General features: G+C 36.9%; 1 protein-coding gene and 1 pseudogene across 15 annotated transcripts in view; one reads left to right on the top strand and one right to left on the bottom strand.

The window, feature by feature from the left end:
- Positions 1-14,055, top strand: part of ANKS1B (ankyrin repeat and sterile alpha motif domain containing 1B) — a 1,043,873-nt gene that overhangs the window by 119,727 nt on the left and 910,091 nt on the right. The gene's annotated exons all lie outside the window — the stretch shown is intronic.
- Positions 10,997-11,149, bottom strand: LOC140602213 (dolichyl-diphosphooligosaccharide--protein glycosyltransferase subunit 4-like; annotated as a pseudogene).

Genomic DNA, 14,055 nt, shown 5'->3' with positions numbered 1-14,055 from the left:
CAAATCAGACCTCCTGAAGCTCTTCCTTTACTACTGCATTTACTATTCCCAAAGGATTATCACTCTCCTGATGTCTAAATGCCCCTGTTTTTTTTAAATTTAAATTAAATTAGCCAACATAAAGTACCTAGTTTCAGATGTAGTGTGCAATGATTTATCAGTTGCATAGAACACCCAGTGCTTATCACATCACGTGCCTTCTTAATGCTCATCACCAAATAACCTCGCCCCTCCAACCACCTCCTCTCCAGCAACACTCAGTTTGTTTCCTAGAGTTAAGAGTTTCTCATGGTTTGTCTCCCTCTCTGATGACTTTCCCTTCAGTTTTCCCTCCCTTCCCCTATGATTCTCTGCGCTGTTTGTTATATTCCACATATGACTGATATCATATGATAATTGTCTTTCTCTGATTGACTTATTTCACTCAGCATAATACCCTCCAGTTCCATAGGTTTTTAAAATAGAAACTGTAATCTAAGACAATTCTATTACTAGTTTGCTAATTTCTTTTTATAAATCATAAATTGGTATTGAATTTTATGAAAGCTTTTCCTGCATCTATTGAGATGATCATATAATTTTTCTTTCTCATGCTGTTCCTATAGTAAATTACATTGCATTACTAGAATAGACTGAACTTGATTATCCCTTTGATCTATTGTAGGATTTGATTTCCTGATATTTCATTTAGCAGTTTTGCATTCATATTCCTGGGCAGGATTTGCCTTTGATTTTGCTTTCTTGAGATATCCTTATACAGTTTTGGTACTGTTATCCTGACATCCAAAAACACATTTGGAAGCGTTTCTGTTTTTCTGTTCTATGAAAGAGTTAAGTGTATTAATTGGTGTTATTTCTTAAGAATTTGGCAGAATTAAGAGATTCATTTAAAAAGTTGTCTCTAGGATAGATTAGAATGGGGAGGAAATGGAGTTAGGGACTTCTGTTGGTTTTTGTTATAATTCTGATATAAGGTGATAATGGCTTTGAGTAGGTAGGTGACATGGGAAAAGGAAGGAAAATAATAGCAATACTGACCTTTTGGCTAATATTGCTTTTATTTGATTTTTTACAGTGACTTTGGTGAATAGAAGATTTAAGGAAAAGATGAATTGGGAACTGTAAGGTTTGGCTTTTAAGTTACTGAGAGATTACTGGTGCCACTGACTTAAGTAGGAATGTTAGGTTCTTTCTTTTCCTCTTCTTTAAGAAGGATTACTGAACATATGTGTTTATTATCTTCCTTGAACCACCTTTGCAAGACGAAATAAAAAAAAAATTAGTCGTGATGCTGGAAATCAGGAAGAATGGCCTAAGAAAACCATAATTCCCTTATCTGTAAAATCATAGGCTTAGATTAGGTGATTGCTATATTTTTCAGATTTCTAAACTTCCAGTAATTATATAGGCTAACTTACAAATTCACATCTTCTTACGGTAATTTATTTCACAGAAGAGACCTGGGAGAGCAAATATTAGAATCATATTTTTGACAATTAATTTTTTGACAAATTACTCTTTTTTTTAAAACACAATTTACTCTTAACACAAATTACATTTTTGGGAAAAGGCATTGGAATAAGGCAGTAGTGTTGAAAACGTGAAGAAAAAAAGTCACCATTTAAAATGTGAGCTACATAAATTACTTTACTACTTCGGACAGCAAATAAATCAATGCAGCTTATCTTAATATAATAAATTTTGGCTCAAATATGATGAAAATTGAGTATTGGGGAAAGGTAGCAGGACACAGTTAATTCTGATAAAAATGAGGAAGAGTTAGGTGAGCAAAAAAAAAAAAATCTTCCTCCAAGTTCTATATGTGTTTTTTTTTTCTAAGATTTTTAAAATTTATTTATTCATGAGAGACACAGAGAGAGAGAGAGAGAGAGAGGCAGAGACACAGGCAGAGGGAAAAACAGGGGGATCCCTGGGTGGCGCAGTGGTTTAGCGCCTGCCTTTGGCCCAGGGCGCGATCCTGGAGACCCAGGATCGAATCCCACGTCGGGCTCCCGGTGCATGGAGCCTGCTTCTCCCTCTGCCTGTGTCTCTGCCCCCCCCCCTCTCTCTGTGTGACTATCATAAATAAATAAAAATTAAAAAAAAAAAAAAAACAGGCTCCCTGCAGGGAGCCCGATGTGGGACTCCATCCTAGGACCTCGAGATCACGCCCTGAGCCGAAGGCAAATGCTCAGCCTCTGAGCCACCCAGGCATCCCAGCATTAGGTGTTTATACAGCAAAGTTTTCTTGTCCTGTCAAAACTCCAGTTTTGGGACACGATCTTTCCATTCCTAAGCCACTCTACTTTAGATCTGAATTTTGTAGACCATCTCCTGGGAAGAGCCTGGATTATTAGTTATCTCTGTCTAGAAGGAAGGCTGGGCACATTGATTTATGGCTCTAACAGGAATGAAGACAATAAGGAAGAGGGAGTTCTCTAAAATGAAATGGAGTGCTGTTACCAAAAGAAGGAAGAAATGAATTATAGGCAACCGGCTCCCCACGAATGTTTACTATATAGTCCAAGTTGAGGAATATGTCTAAGCAAAGGAACTCCTACTTTAGATGGAATAAAGACCAAAAAACTCCACAAAAACCCCAAACTCTTCTATTTTGGCTGGCTTCTAAGCTGGGTTCTGCTTCCCTACTCTTCCAGCTTCTATAGAGTAAGTAGATGACTTCATAAGTTTGCTTCATTTCAAGTCCTTTTTCCTCGGCTTCTTAACTTTCCTTCGGAGGTATAGTTATATAAACATGAATTTCCAAAAACTCGCAGCTCTCACTTGGATGCTGAACATTTGCAGCTGCCAGAATTCCCCAACTATTCTTTCCTACACTGTCCAGGATGTCTTGGCACCAACGGCTTCTGCAACTAAAATGGACCCTGGCCGACTTCTTCAAACACTGTATAAATAACCTATTTTTTTCCCATGGGGTCATTTTCCATTTATAGACTTGAATAAAGGGCAGTTAGGAGTCCAGGAGGCCAATCTATGAAGGCTGCTAAAATATCACTGGGGTAGACTGGAAACATGGCACTAGTTAGCTCAGTTTTCTGTAATGCGACAAAATCTAAATTTGTCACCTTTCCCACTCAAGAAGACAGTATCTTGGAGTGGAAAAGTTATTACAATTGGGTAGTGCCCTTCCACCATGAAGGAAGCTTTGAATCTTAAGGAATATAGGTTTGGGGATCCCTGGGTGCCTCAGCGGTTGAGCCTTTGGCTCAGGGCGTGAACCTGGGATCCTGGAATTGAGTACCCCATCAGACTGTCTGCGGGGACCCTGCTTCTCCCTCTGTCTGTGTCTCTGCCTCTCTCTCTCCTCTCTCTCTGTGTCTCTTATGAATAAATACATACAATTTTTTAAAAAATAATATAGGTTTGAAAGGGAAACCAAATTTTTTTTTTTTTTTAATGATAGTCACACACACACACACACACAGAGAGGGGCAGAGACACAGGCAGAGGGAGAAGCAGGCTCCATGCACCGGGAGCCCGACGTGGGATTCAATCCCAGGTCTCCAGGATCGTGCCCTGGGCCAAAGGCTGGCGCTAAACCGCTGCGCCACCCAGGGATCCTGGGAAACCAAATTATTAGCCTAAGACACGTATACCTATTTGGTTCTGTTAGTGTCTCACACTAACTGCTCATTAACACTGATGGTATTTGCCTGAAATTGGAGATGCATTTCAGGAGGGTGGAAAGATCACTAGGCACAGGGTCAAGAGCTATAAACTGTAGGCTTAGTCTTATTTACCTCTACAGATTCCAAATTTAGAAGAAATGAGGTAAGCTACTCTTATTCTCTGCCTGTGGTAGCTCAGGATCTAGGTTAGAGCTAACTCGTTAGTGTCTCGAGTGCATTCTGCTTTGGGAAGTAATGATGGTACCTAAGGATGGAGACTCTCCTATATGCAAGATACTATCTTGGGCTTTTAAAATACATCATCTAAATCACCTGGCAACTGCCCAAGATAGGTGATGTTATTCTCATTTTACAGGTCAGGGAGCTTTCCACGGCTTAAGAACTTGCTCAAAGTCACATGGCCAGTAATTGCCAAATCTAAATTCAAACCGCCATCCTATGTAACTCTAAAGCTCATATTCCTTCTTTCTTTAAGAATTTTAGAATCTATAAATTCATCTTTGTATGCTGCTGTCTGACTTATCTATCACAGAGTAAGCTAGGAGGGAAGATTAGTGAATGTGAACAAAGGCCCAAGATATGAATGCTTAGATATATTCCACTTAATAATATATGGTCCAGTAGTTTGAGTAAGAGTTTGTGAAGGAGAGTGTGATGTCATTTTGGAAGTTAGATTGAGGTGGGACTGTGAAATCCTTTGATGATTATGTCAAAGGATTTTAAATATTTTCAACAGTCATTATGAAACCCCTGGAGATTTTTTTCCCAAAGGGAAAAAGGTGAGGGATAGAACTGTTTTTTCCAGCACCAGGAAAAGTGAGTTTGGATTTTGAGGATGTTGAGATACAGGTTCTAAGGAGATCCTTGGCATGGCCTGGAAATGCATGATTGGCCTGTGGAGAGAGATCAAGGATTGATAAAAATATTTTAGAGGTGCCCATATAGAAAAGCAGCAAAAAGAAAAAAAAATCACTACCTAGAGGTTAGTCTATATATGAATGAGTGAATGAATGCTATAGCCCGCATGAAAGTGTTAGTTCCCGACACGGTTTGCCTCTCCATTCCTTGTGACATCTGGGTGTAGGGATAGAGAATTCTGTACCATAGCGTTCTTTCCATCTGGTCTAGGAATCCTGGGTGAGCTCTCTGGAGACATCTGCTAACAGGGATAAATCCAGCTTTCTTTCTAATGTTGTCTTCTCACCATCACATTTTCTCTCTTTCACTCCCTTTCTTCCCCGTGGGATTCTATTTCTCACACTTACTGCTGCAGTAAAAATGTTTGGTGGCTTCATGTAAGAGAAAAGTACAGTGGACTTTAGCCTTTGGCTGTTGAGTGGGAAGGTGAAAGCAGCGCATTAGATTAATTGGTGATTCTGTATGAAAGGCCCTAGCGTATCCCTAAACCTGAATGGCACTTTACACCTTTGATAACCGAGTAGCATTCATAGTATTTAGCTGCATTGAGCCAGACATGTGAACTAGCTAGGCTACTTAGCGTTATAAGAAATAGGAGACAGTTTTTAGGACGTATTTGCCTTGGCAGAATAATAGCACCCTTGTTCAGGTGACTATTAGATAAAAATAAAAATATTTTATGGCATGTGAACTGGGGTTCTTTAGATGTCTTCAGTCTACCTTTGTGCTTTTTCATATTGTCAATATTATATAAATAACACAGATGTTCTGCTTTAAATGTACCTTAGGAAACAGTCCAGTGCCAATTTTGACTATGGAGAGCCTTTCATGTTTTTCTACTCTGAAACTTCCTCTGGGCTTTTTTTTTTTTTAAATATCCTTTTGCAAATGCAATCCTGAAATGCTTTGTTTCCTTTTTTTTTTATGCATAAGAGCATGCTCATTGGAAGCATATTGTGTGTGAAGATTGTCTCTTGTTCAATTTTGTGCACTGATGGTGAGCAGAAAAATCATTTTAGCTTCCTTCTTTGTAAAAATGATTTATACAACACCACTCCAAAAATTCAGTGTTAACAGTAAAATTACTTCTAGAGCTATTACAATGAAGAATAAGAGAAAACCTATGTTAAAAATGAATAATGCATTTATTTTAATCTTTGGCTTCACTCCTCCACCAGCTTCCTATTTGGCTACTAAAAAGGATCCGGTTAAATTCCCCAAAAGTGTTAAATTTTTTTTTTTTTCTGGAGCTGCTCCAGTAGCATGTCAAAAGAATTTTGAAAAGAACAGTCACTTATGTATAACAGCTTTGGAATACATAATAGGATATATTAGTATGCTTTTAAAAGGATCATGGATAGAGCATGAAGAATATAAAAGAAGTATGTGAGCTCCTTTATCGTTGTTCATGATTAAACCAAAATTGTTTGCATGTGAACAGATTTAATTGTTTACAAAATCTGCATAACATTATCAACAGAATGAGATATGGGTGAGGGAGACATAAGAGCTTTTAGACTGATTATGATTCATAGATGTTCATCTAATAAATTGCTTTTCCTAAATATAATCTGAAAGAAAAATAGCAATAAAAACAATTAGGTACTTATAGACAACTAGAAATAATTCTGTTGATTCTATATTTTTAATTATATGTTAATCTGAATCAGGAGGGTAACAAGACTTAGAAAATGAATAAAGTGTCCCTGGATTCTTTAGGAGGGTTAGCGATGGGATAACTAGATATCTCTCTTTAAAGAAATTGCTCTTCTTAACAATTTGGTTTACTATACACAGGACTTTTTTAAATAGTGATTTTCTTCCTTTAAGTGATTAGCTGAAAACAGGAAAGACCTCAATATCACCATTCTCTGCCTCTAAAAATGCTATATTATTTCATAATTTATAACTGAATACATCTATTTCTACTTTCTCTTACAGATTTCACTCTATACTGGTCAGATATGAATGGGTCTTGGACAGTACGTAAAGTTGTATTGTTTATGGAATGTGCCTAATGATTGTGGCCTTCCGATTGCTCTACTGATCCCCAGGCACACACACTTTTGAAACCATTCTCCATGTGTCCTCCAGAGAGCTCTTTCTAAACTATGTAGTTGATCATATCAGTAGACTACTTAAGATTCCTGAGAGACTTTCATGACCCCAGCCTTTGTGCAAAGTCTTCCCTGTGCATATTTTCCTGTCACCAACCTCCCTCTATTTTTCCTGGAATTTTTTTTTTAAGGACACAACTTAAGCGCTCATCTCCTTTTAAAAAAAAATTTTTTTTTTAAAAAGATTTTATTTATTCATGAGAGACACAGAGAAAGAGGCAGAGACACAGGCAGAGAGAGAAGCAGGCTCCCTGCAGGGAGCCCTATGTGGGACTCAATACCAGGACTCCAGGATCATGCCCTGAGCTGAAGGCAGACACTCGACCACTGAGCCCCCCATGCGTCCCTCATCTCCCTTTTTAATGAAGCCTTCTCTATACTTTTACAGGCTGATTTGTCCTATTGTTTTTTTTTAAAGATATTTTTTATTTATTCATGAGAGACACAGAGAGAGAGAGAGAGAGAGAGAGAGAGAGAGGAGAGAGGTAGAGACACAGGCAAGAGAGAGAGAGGTAGAGACACAGGCAGAGGGAGAAGCAGGCTCCCTGCAGGGAGCCTGACATGGGACTCGGTCCCAGGTCTCCAGGATCACACCCTGGGCCAAGGTGGCTCTAAACTGCTGAGCCACCTGGGCTGCCCTGTCCTGTGTTTTTTTTTTACCTTGTGTCTTCATTGTAGAATTTATCATAACATCTATAACACTTTTTTTTTCAATGTCCATGTTTGTGTTGTTCCTTTTCTAAACTCAGAGCTCCAAAGAGGAAGGAAGCCAAGTAGTGTTCCCAAATTCCCAATAAATATTAATCTTTGAGATTAATCATAATTCCTAGAAATTCTTGGGAATTCCTGAAAGCATAAGTTGTTCTTAAAACACTTCCAGCAGTCTTTATATGCTGTTGTCATTATTATGAATATCTAAAATTTTGTATGTGATATAGAAAATGTTAAATTTAGTAATATTAATAAAGAAGTGCACTCAAATACTAGAAAACACCAGTGAATAGTTAGTGGGTTTTTCAAATTATTTAACATTTAGACCTCCTAGTAAAGTTTAACAGGCCACATAGAATCACATGACAGATTGCTAATGTAAGAACTTATTTTGCTTCTAAAACTTGTTATTTCTTGAAATGTTACTCATAGGGTTTGTATGAAGTATATTATGCATATAAATATGTTAGTATTTATTTTATTTTTAAGAGTGATTCACTCTTAGCAGCAGATAGGGCCATGAGTACACACATAGCTTGACAATAGCTACAAATGAGACCAACCAGTTAAATTGTGACCCTCTTTCTTCTAAGTTTGCCTGCCCTGGTTCCTAGAAATGTTGACCTTAACCTTCTATTCCTTGTATTGTGTCAGCACTTCCTGCTCTTGTTGCCACCTTGACATCTGTATGTTCTTTTAACCAGTAATGTTTCTATGTTATTAAACATTAATTCTCTCAGCAGAATTTTAATTCTTTTCCTAGTTCTGATTTTCCTATTTCTGGACTGATTTTTTTGAGGGGGGATTTGGAATTCAAATAAAATATAAATTTTATGAGAAGTTCTGGAAACTAATTCTTACATGGAAACAGTTTCCAATGCCTAGCATATCAGACATTCAGTAAAATATTTTGATGTATTCCTTTTTTAAAGATTTTATTTATTTATTCATCGAGAGACAGAGAGAGAGGCAGAGACACAGGCAGAGAGAGAAGCAGGCTCCCTGCAGGGAGCCCGGTGTGGGACTTGATCTCAGGACCCCGGGATCATGACCTGAGTCAAAGGCAGATGAGATGCTCAACCACTGAGCCACCCAGTCATGCCTTTTGAGATATTTCTTAAGTGAATGTTCCTTTGTAGTCCTAAAGCATCTAAGGCAGTGTTGGGTATGTAGAGATACTTAAGATACTTTATTGGTTGAGTTGGGGGTTCTTCTGAATCAGTGTCATGATTAAAGTAGGGCATCAGAGTTTGGATTTGATATTGTCACCAGTGCTGGGTTAGCTTACATTATTTTGGTGACTTGGGAGCAGGTATCCTTTATTTAGCTAGAACCTATGAGAAAACTCATAAAATGGATAAAATTCACCAAAGAGTCCCTGTTATGCTTTTGTAGCACTCTATACCTATCTTTTATAGTGTTTCTATCTATGGCCATTCATTAATTACTTATCTGATTATTTGCTTGATGTTTGTGTTCTTGACTAGACTAGGCTGCCCTAGCAGGGATGATTTCTGTTTTGTTCACAAGTGTGATCCTAGATGCTGGTTAACCTACTGTGCTGGTTAACCACAGTACATGCATGGAATAAGCAGTTTATTAAGTATTTGTTGTATGCATAAGTTAATAAAGGAGTGGTCTGAATGAAGCAGAATACCCCAGAATGTGAACCTGTTTTATGTGAGATCCCTGAGAGCTTCTGAAGAACATAGTTTGAAAACCACTGCTATATTCCTTGACACAGGTTGCAGAATTATGTCACATGGTCTTGTGAAAGATTTTCTATATGTAGGACTGGCAGTGAAATGTCATTTCCCCAACTGTATGCCCTTTGCCCTATCTGAGTAACATCTTTCATTTTAAAATATAGTGCATTATTAGTATTGTCATTGTTCGTATTATTCCTTGTGACCTCTTTAGAAAGAGTGTTTCACCCCTTTCAACTAACTAAGTAATTACTAATTACTAATTACTAATTACTAAGTAATTTTACCCAAATAACTCCAAGGATATGCTACTACAGTGTTCTAAACTCTGAAGATTAAAAAAAATTCCTTGTTTAGATTTTTAGTATCTTCTTCTTGTTTAGTGCAACTAGATTTGTGAAATAGAATAGTAGGTATAGTAATACTTAGAACGTTTTTACTTATGTCCTGATTTCATCATGGTGATCACATTGAAGTAGGGTGAGGGTGGAAAATTGAATTCGGAAAAGTTGAACTGGAGGGGATTAGAGATCGAGGTATGCGTCAGAAGAGACATCTAATCTTCTGGATAGGTATTTTAGATAAGAACTCCCCGAACGTGGGACTCCTGGGTGGTTCAATGGTTGAGTGTCTGCCTTCGGCTCAGGGTGTGATCCTGGAATCTGGATCGAGTCCCACATTAGATTCCCTGCGGGGAGCCTGCTTCTCCCTCTGCCTATGTCTCTGCCTCTCTCTCTCTCTGTCTCTCATGAATAAATAAATAAAATCTTAAAAAAAACAAAAACCAAAAATAGCTCCTTGAACATGTTAAGACTTTCCTCAACTTGTTTTCACTCTAACACAGAAGGCCATTTGTATTCTTGTGATTTTAGAGTTTCAAATGGTCAAGATGAAGAAACCCAGTTTAGTTCCACACAGGACTAGTTTCTGGAGCTGGAAAATATAGAGGTGGAGAATAGCTACTAAGTCAGAATATTTGGTTGTTGTCCTGGAAAACTAAAATTTATGCTTAGAGTGAAAATGTAGGTGTCCTATTAGTACATATTTTTATGGAAAGTCAAAAAGAAGCTAGAAAGGAAGAGCATATTATTAAATCTCTTGTATTTTAAATTTCCAAAATACGAATTCTTGGATTTTTATCAGTTTTTTAGAATTTCTTTTAGTTGTGGGGAACTTGGACTAGTGTTTTTATTTGTGGCTGATTTAAGAGTATATTGAACTTAACTAAGTAGAATTTTTCCCATATATGTTTGTCAAAAGTGAAGAAAGTTATCAGTTTTGAATTTGACATTAACACAATATTCACTAAAAACAAAAACAAAGTACAATATTCACTGAAAAATAGCAATCAAGCAAATTTAATCTATTCATACAAAATTAACTCTATCCCTTGAGTCACTTAATGTAATTGTGCTATTTCTGCTTGGGATTGTAAAATGCTTTCAACTATTTTATAGGGATTAAAAAAGAAGACAAAAATAGCTATTTTATATTTATAAAAACTTAGGATTATTAATGTGTTTTATGTACTGAAAATTTGTGTTAGATGATAGAGAAATTGGCTCACTTTGAAGTTACACGGTTAGAATAAAGGCTACAGCAAGAAGATGGGAATTTCAGATTACTAGGGGACTTAAGAAAAATATTATAGAAAAGAAAGAGTTCATAAAAATAACAATTCAGGTGATGAATGGATCGTCTTTTTTAAACTATATTTTTATATTGGCGAAAGGGGGCCAGTAATGGGCCCTACTCAGTGGCGGCTTCTTGTTCCATAGGGTTAAGGAAGACTTTGAGGAAATATAAGTTATTTGGAAAAACCCAAATATAGTTGTTTATATGTTGAGATGGGTAGAGTGATGAAGGGAAGTATGAAGGCCCCTCACACCCTCCATCTTGCCTCAGACTATGTCCTGGAATCCTGGGGCAGAGAAAGTGCCACTTTCATTCCTGCTTCTTGGGATTGTTGACAGTGATACAGAACAAGCAGGAAGAGCGACACACCTAGCATGTTGGCCAAGATGGCAAGCTGCACATCTCTGATCATCCCGATTAGTTGGGCTTGTTTCAAGGCAATGTGCGCACAAGCTCCAATGAATGGACAATTTTGAAAGATAAACCAATGACTAAAAATATGATTAAAATAATTGTTTTATTTTTTATTTTTATTTTTTTAAATATTTTTTATTTATTAGATACAGAGAGAGAGAGAGAGAGAGAGAGAGAGAAACAGGCAGAGGGAGAAGCAGGCTCCATGCAAAGAGCCCATGTGGGACTCATCCCAGGTCTCCAGGATCAGGCCCTGGGCGGAAGGCAGCGCTGAACCGCTAAGCCACCGGGGCTGCCCTAAAACAGTTGTTTTAGAAGGTAGAGAAAAGATACAAAGAGAAAGAAATTAGAGGGGAAAAAAGGCGTATGTGATACATCCAGGGGATCTAACATTCTCATCATAGATTTCTAGAAAGGGAGAATAAGTAGATAGAAGAAAGGTGAAGATAAATTTGAATCTTTCAATTGAAAGTGCAGAGAAAATGCTAATCAAAACTAGGAAAAAAGACCTGTACACAGATACATCCTGGCAGAATTTCTGAATCTTAGGGACAAAAATAATCTTACAAAATTCCACACTGAAAAAGCAGGTACTATTTAAAAAAGAGAGAGAATCAAATTGACATTGGTCTTCCTGACCATAATAGTGGATGCTACAAGATAGTGGAGCAGTATATTCAGTATCAAGGTAAAAAAAAATTGATTCTATTATATGTATTCAGTGTATACATGTGTAGCTATATATATATATATATATATATATATATATATATATATATATATATTTTTTTTTTGGTAGTATCAAGGCAGCCATGTCAGACAAAACTCCTTAGAAAGTTCTTTGGACAAATGAAGTTGAACTAGAATCAATACCTCAAGTAAGGGAAAGACTAATATAACTGAAGTGACTGAAAATTCTTGTTACGAGGTACAAACACAAAACAATTGTATTTTTCCAATTTCTACTACCACTGTGTTCTATAGAAATCCCTTTCTTGCTGAATGGCACATGCCCCAGTGACATATAACTCTAAATCTAATTCTGTAATTTTCCACTTTCTGTTATTAAAAGTCACATTCCAACTATTAAGACATTTCTGTTCATTTTGTTTAAATAAACCCACAGAGAAGTACATACATAAGTTTAAAGCACAGGTCATTTAGTCATTACATCTGTATGTCCAGAATCCAAATCGAGAAATAGAATATTTCCTAGTTGTGCCCTGGTCTAGTTACTATCTACCCCCTACCCCCAGGGCAATTTTATCTTGACTTTTAAGATGATGGATTAGTTTTCTTCTTTTTGAACCCATTACCTATTCAGATGGAACATACTGTATGTACTTTTTTGTACGTAAATTCTTTTGTTCAAGTTTATGTTTGTAAGACTCATTTATTTCTGGAGAGTAACCACAATTTGTTCTTTTTCATTGCTTTGTGGTATTCCACTTTATAAATATACTACAGTTTATTCTTTCTGCTACTGATGGAGAGTTTTTGGCTATGATGACTAGAGTAGTTCATGCTTATACATGTCTTTTGATGAATATAGGTAAGAATTCCTGAACTGCTTGTCATAGGGTAGACATACATTTTAATAAATGTATGAAATTTTTTTTTTTAAATTCTTATTTATTTATGATAGTCACAGAGAGAGAGAGGCGCAGAGACACAGGCAGAGGGAGAAGCAGGCTCCATGCACCGGGAGCCCGATGTGGGATTCGATCCCGGGTCTCCAGGATCGCGCCCTGGGCCAAAGGCAGGCACCAAACCGCTGCGCCACCCAGGGATCCCAATGTATGAAATTTTAATAAATACTGCTAAATAACTTTTCAGTGTTTGTACCAGTTTACACATCCACTAGCAGTGTATGAGCATTTCAGTTGCTTCCTGTTCTTGTCAACACTTGGTATAGTCCTTTTTTTTCTTTTTTCATTTTAGTCATTCTGGTAGATGTAGTGGTATGTCATGTAGTGTTAATTTGCATTATTTTTGATGACTAATGAAGTTGGGCAACTGATTTGTATGTGTTTATGTGTGTGTACATACATATACACATATATGTTTGGTATTTGACCATTCTCTTTTCTAAAATGCCTGTTTAAATACTTGCCCATTTTGAATTGGGTTGTATGCCTTTAAATTTAAAAAATAGATTTATATCTTTATGTGTTCTGATTATAAATCCTTTGTCAGATAAACACACAAATACACTCAATTTTTTTCTCTCACTTTATGGTGTATGTTTTTATTGTCTTTTTAAAAAAGATTTTATTTATTTATTCATGAGAGACACACAGAGGCAGAGACACAGGAAGAGGGAGAAGCAGGCTCCCTTCAGGGACCCCGATGGGGTACTCCATCCCAGGACTCCGGGATCACACCCTGAGTCAAAGGCAGATGTTCAACTGCTGAGCCACCCAGGCGTCCCTTTCTGAAATTTTTTAAAAAAGATTTTATGAGAGAGCGGATTCAAAATCACAAATGAAAGAGGAAAAATAGCATCTGACACCACAAAAATACAAAGAATTGTAAGAGAATATTGTTAAAAATTACATATCAATAAATCGGACAAACTAGAAAAAAATGGATAAAGTCCTAGAATCCCATAACCTACCAAAACTGAATCAGGAAGAAATGGAAAATTTGGACAGATTGATTACTGATTAGTAGCAATGAAATTGGACCAGTGATTTAAAAATTCCCAGCAAACAAAGCCCCAGGCCAGATAGTTGGCTCCATAGGTGAATTCTACCAAACATTTATTTTTTTACTTTTATTTTTTTCTCTAAGATTTTAAATTCAAGTTAGTTAACATAGTGTAGTATTTGTTTCAGAAGTAGAATTTAGTGATTTATGACTTACACATGTAACACCCAGTGCTCATCACAACAAATACCCTCC

Source organism: Canis lupus, chromosome 13 (assembly GCF_048164855.1).
Source record: "Canis lupus baileyi chromosome 13, mCanLup2.hap1, whole genome shotgun sequence".
In the NCBI taxonomy this organism is placed as follows: domain Eukaryota; kingdom Metazoa; phylum Chordata; class Mammalia; order Carnivora; family Canidae; genus Canis; species Canis lupus.
This window is presented reverse-complemented; position numbering and strand designations above follow the sequence as displayed.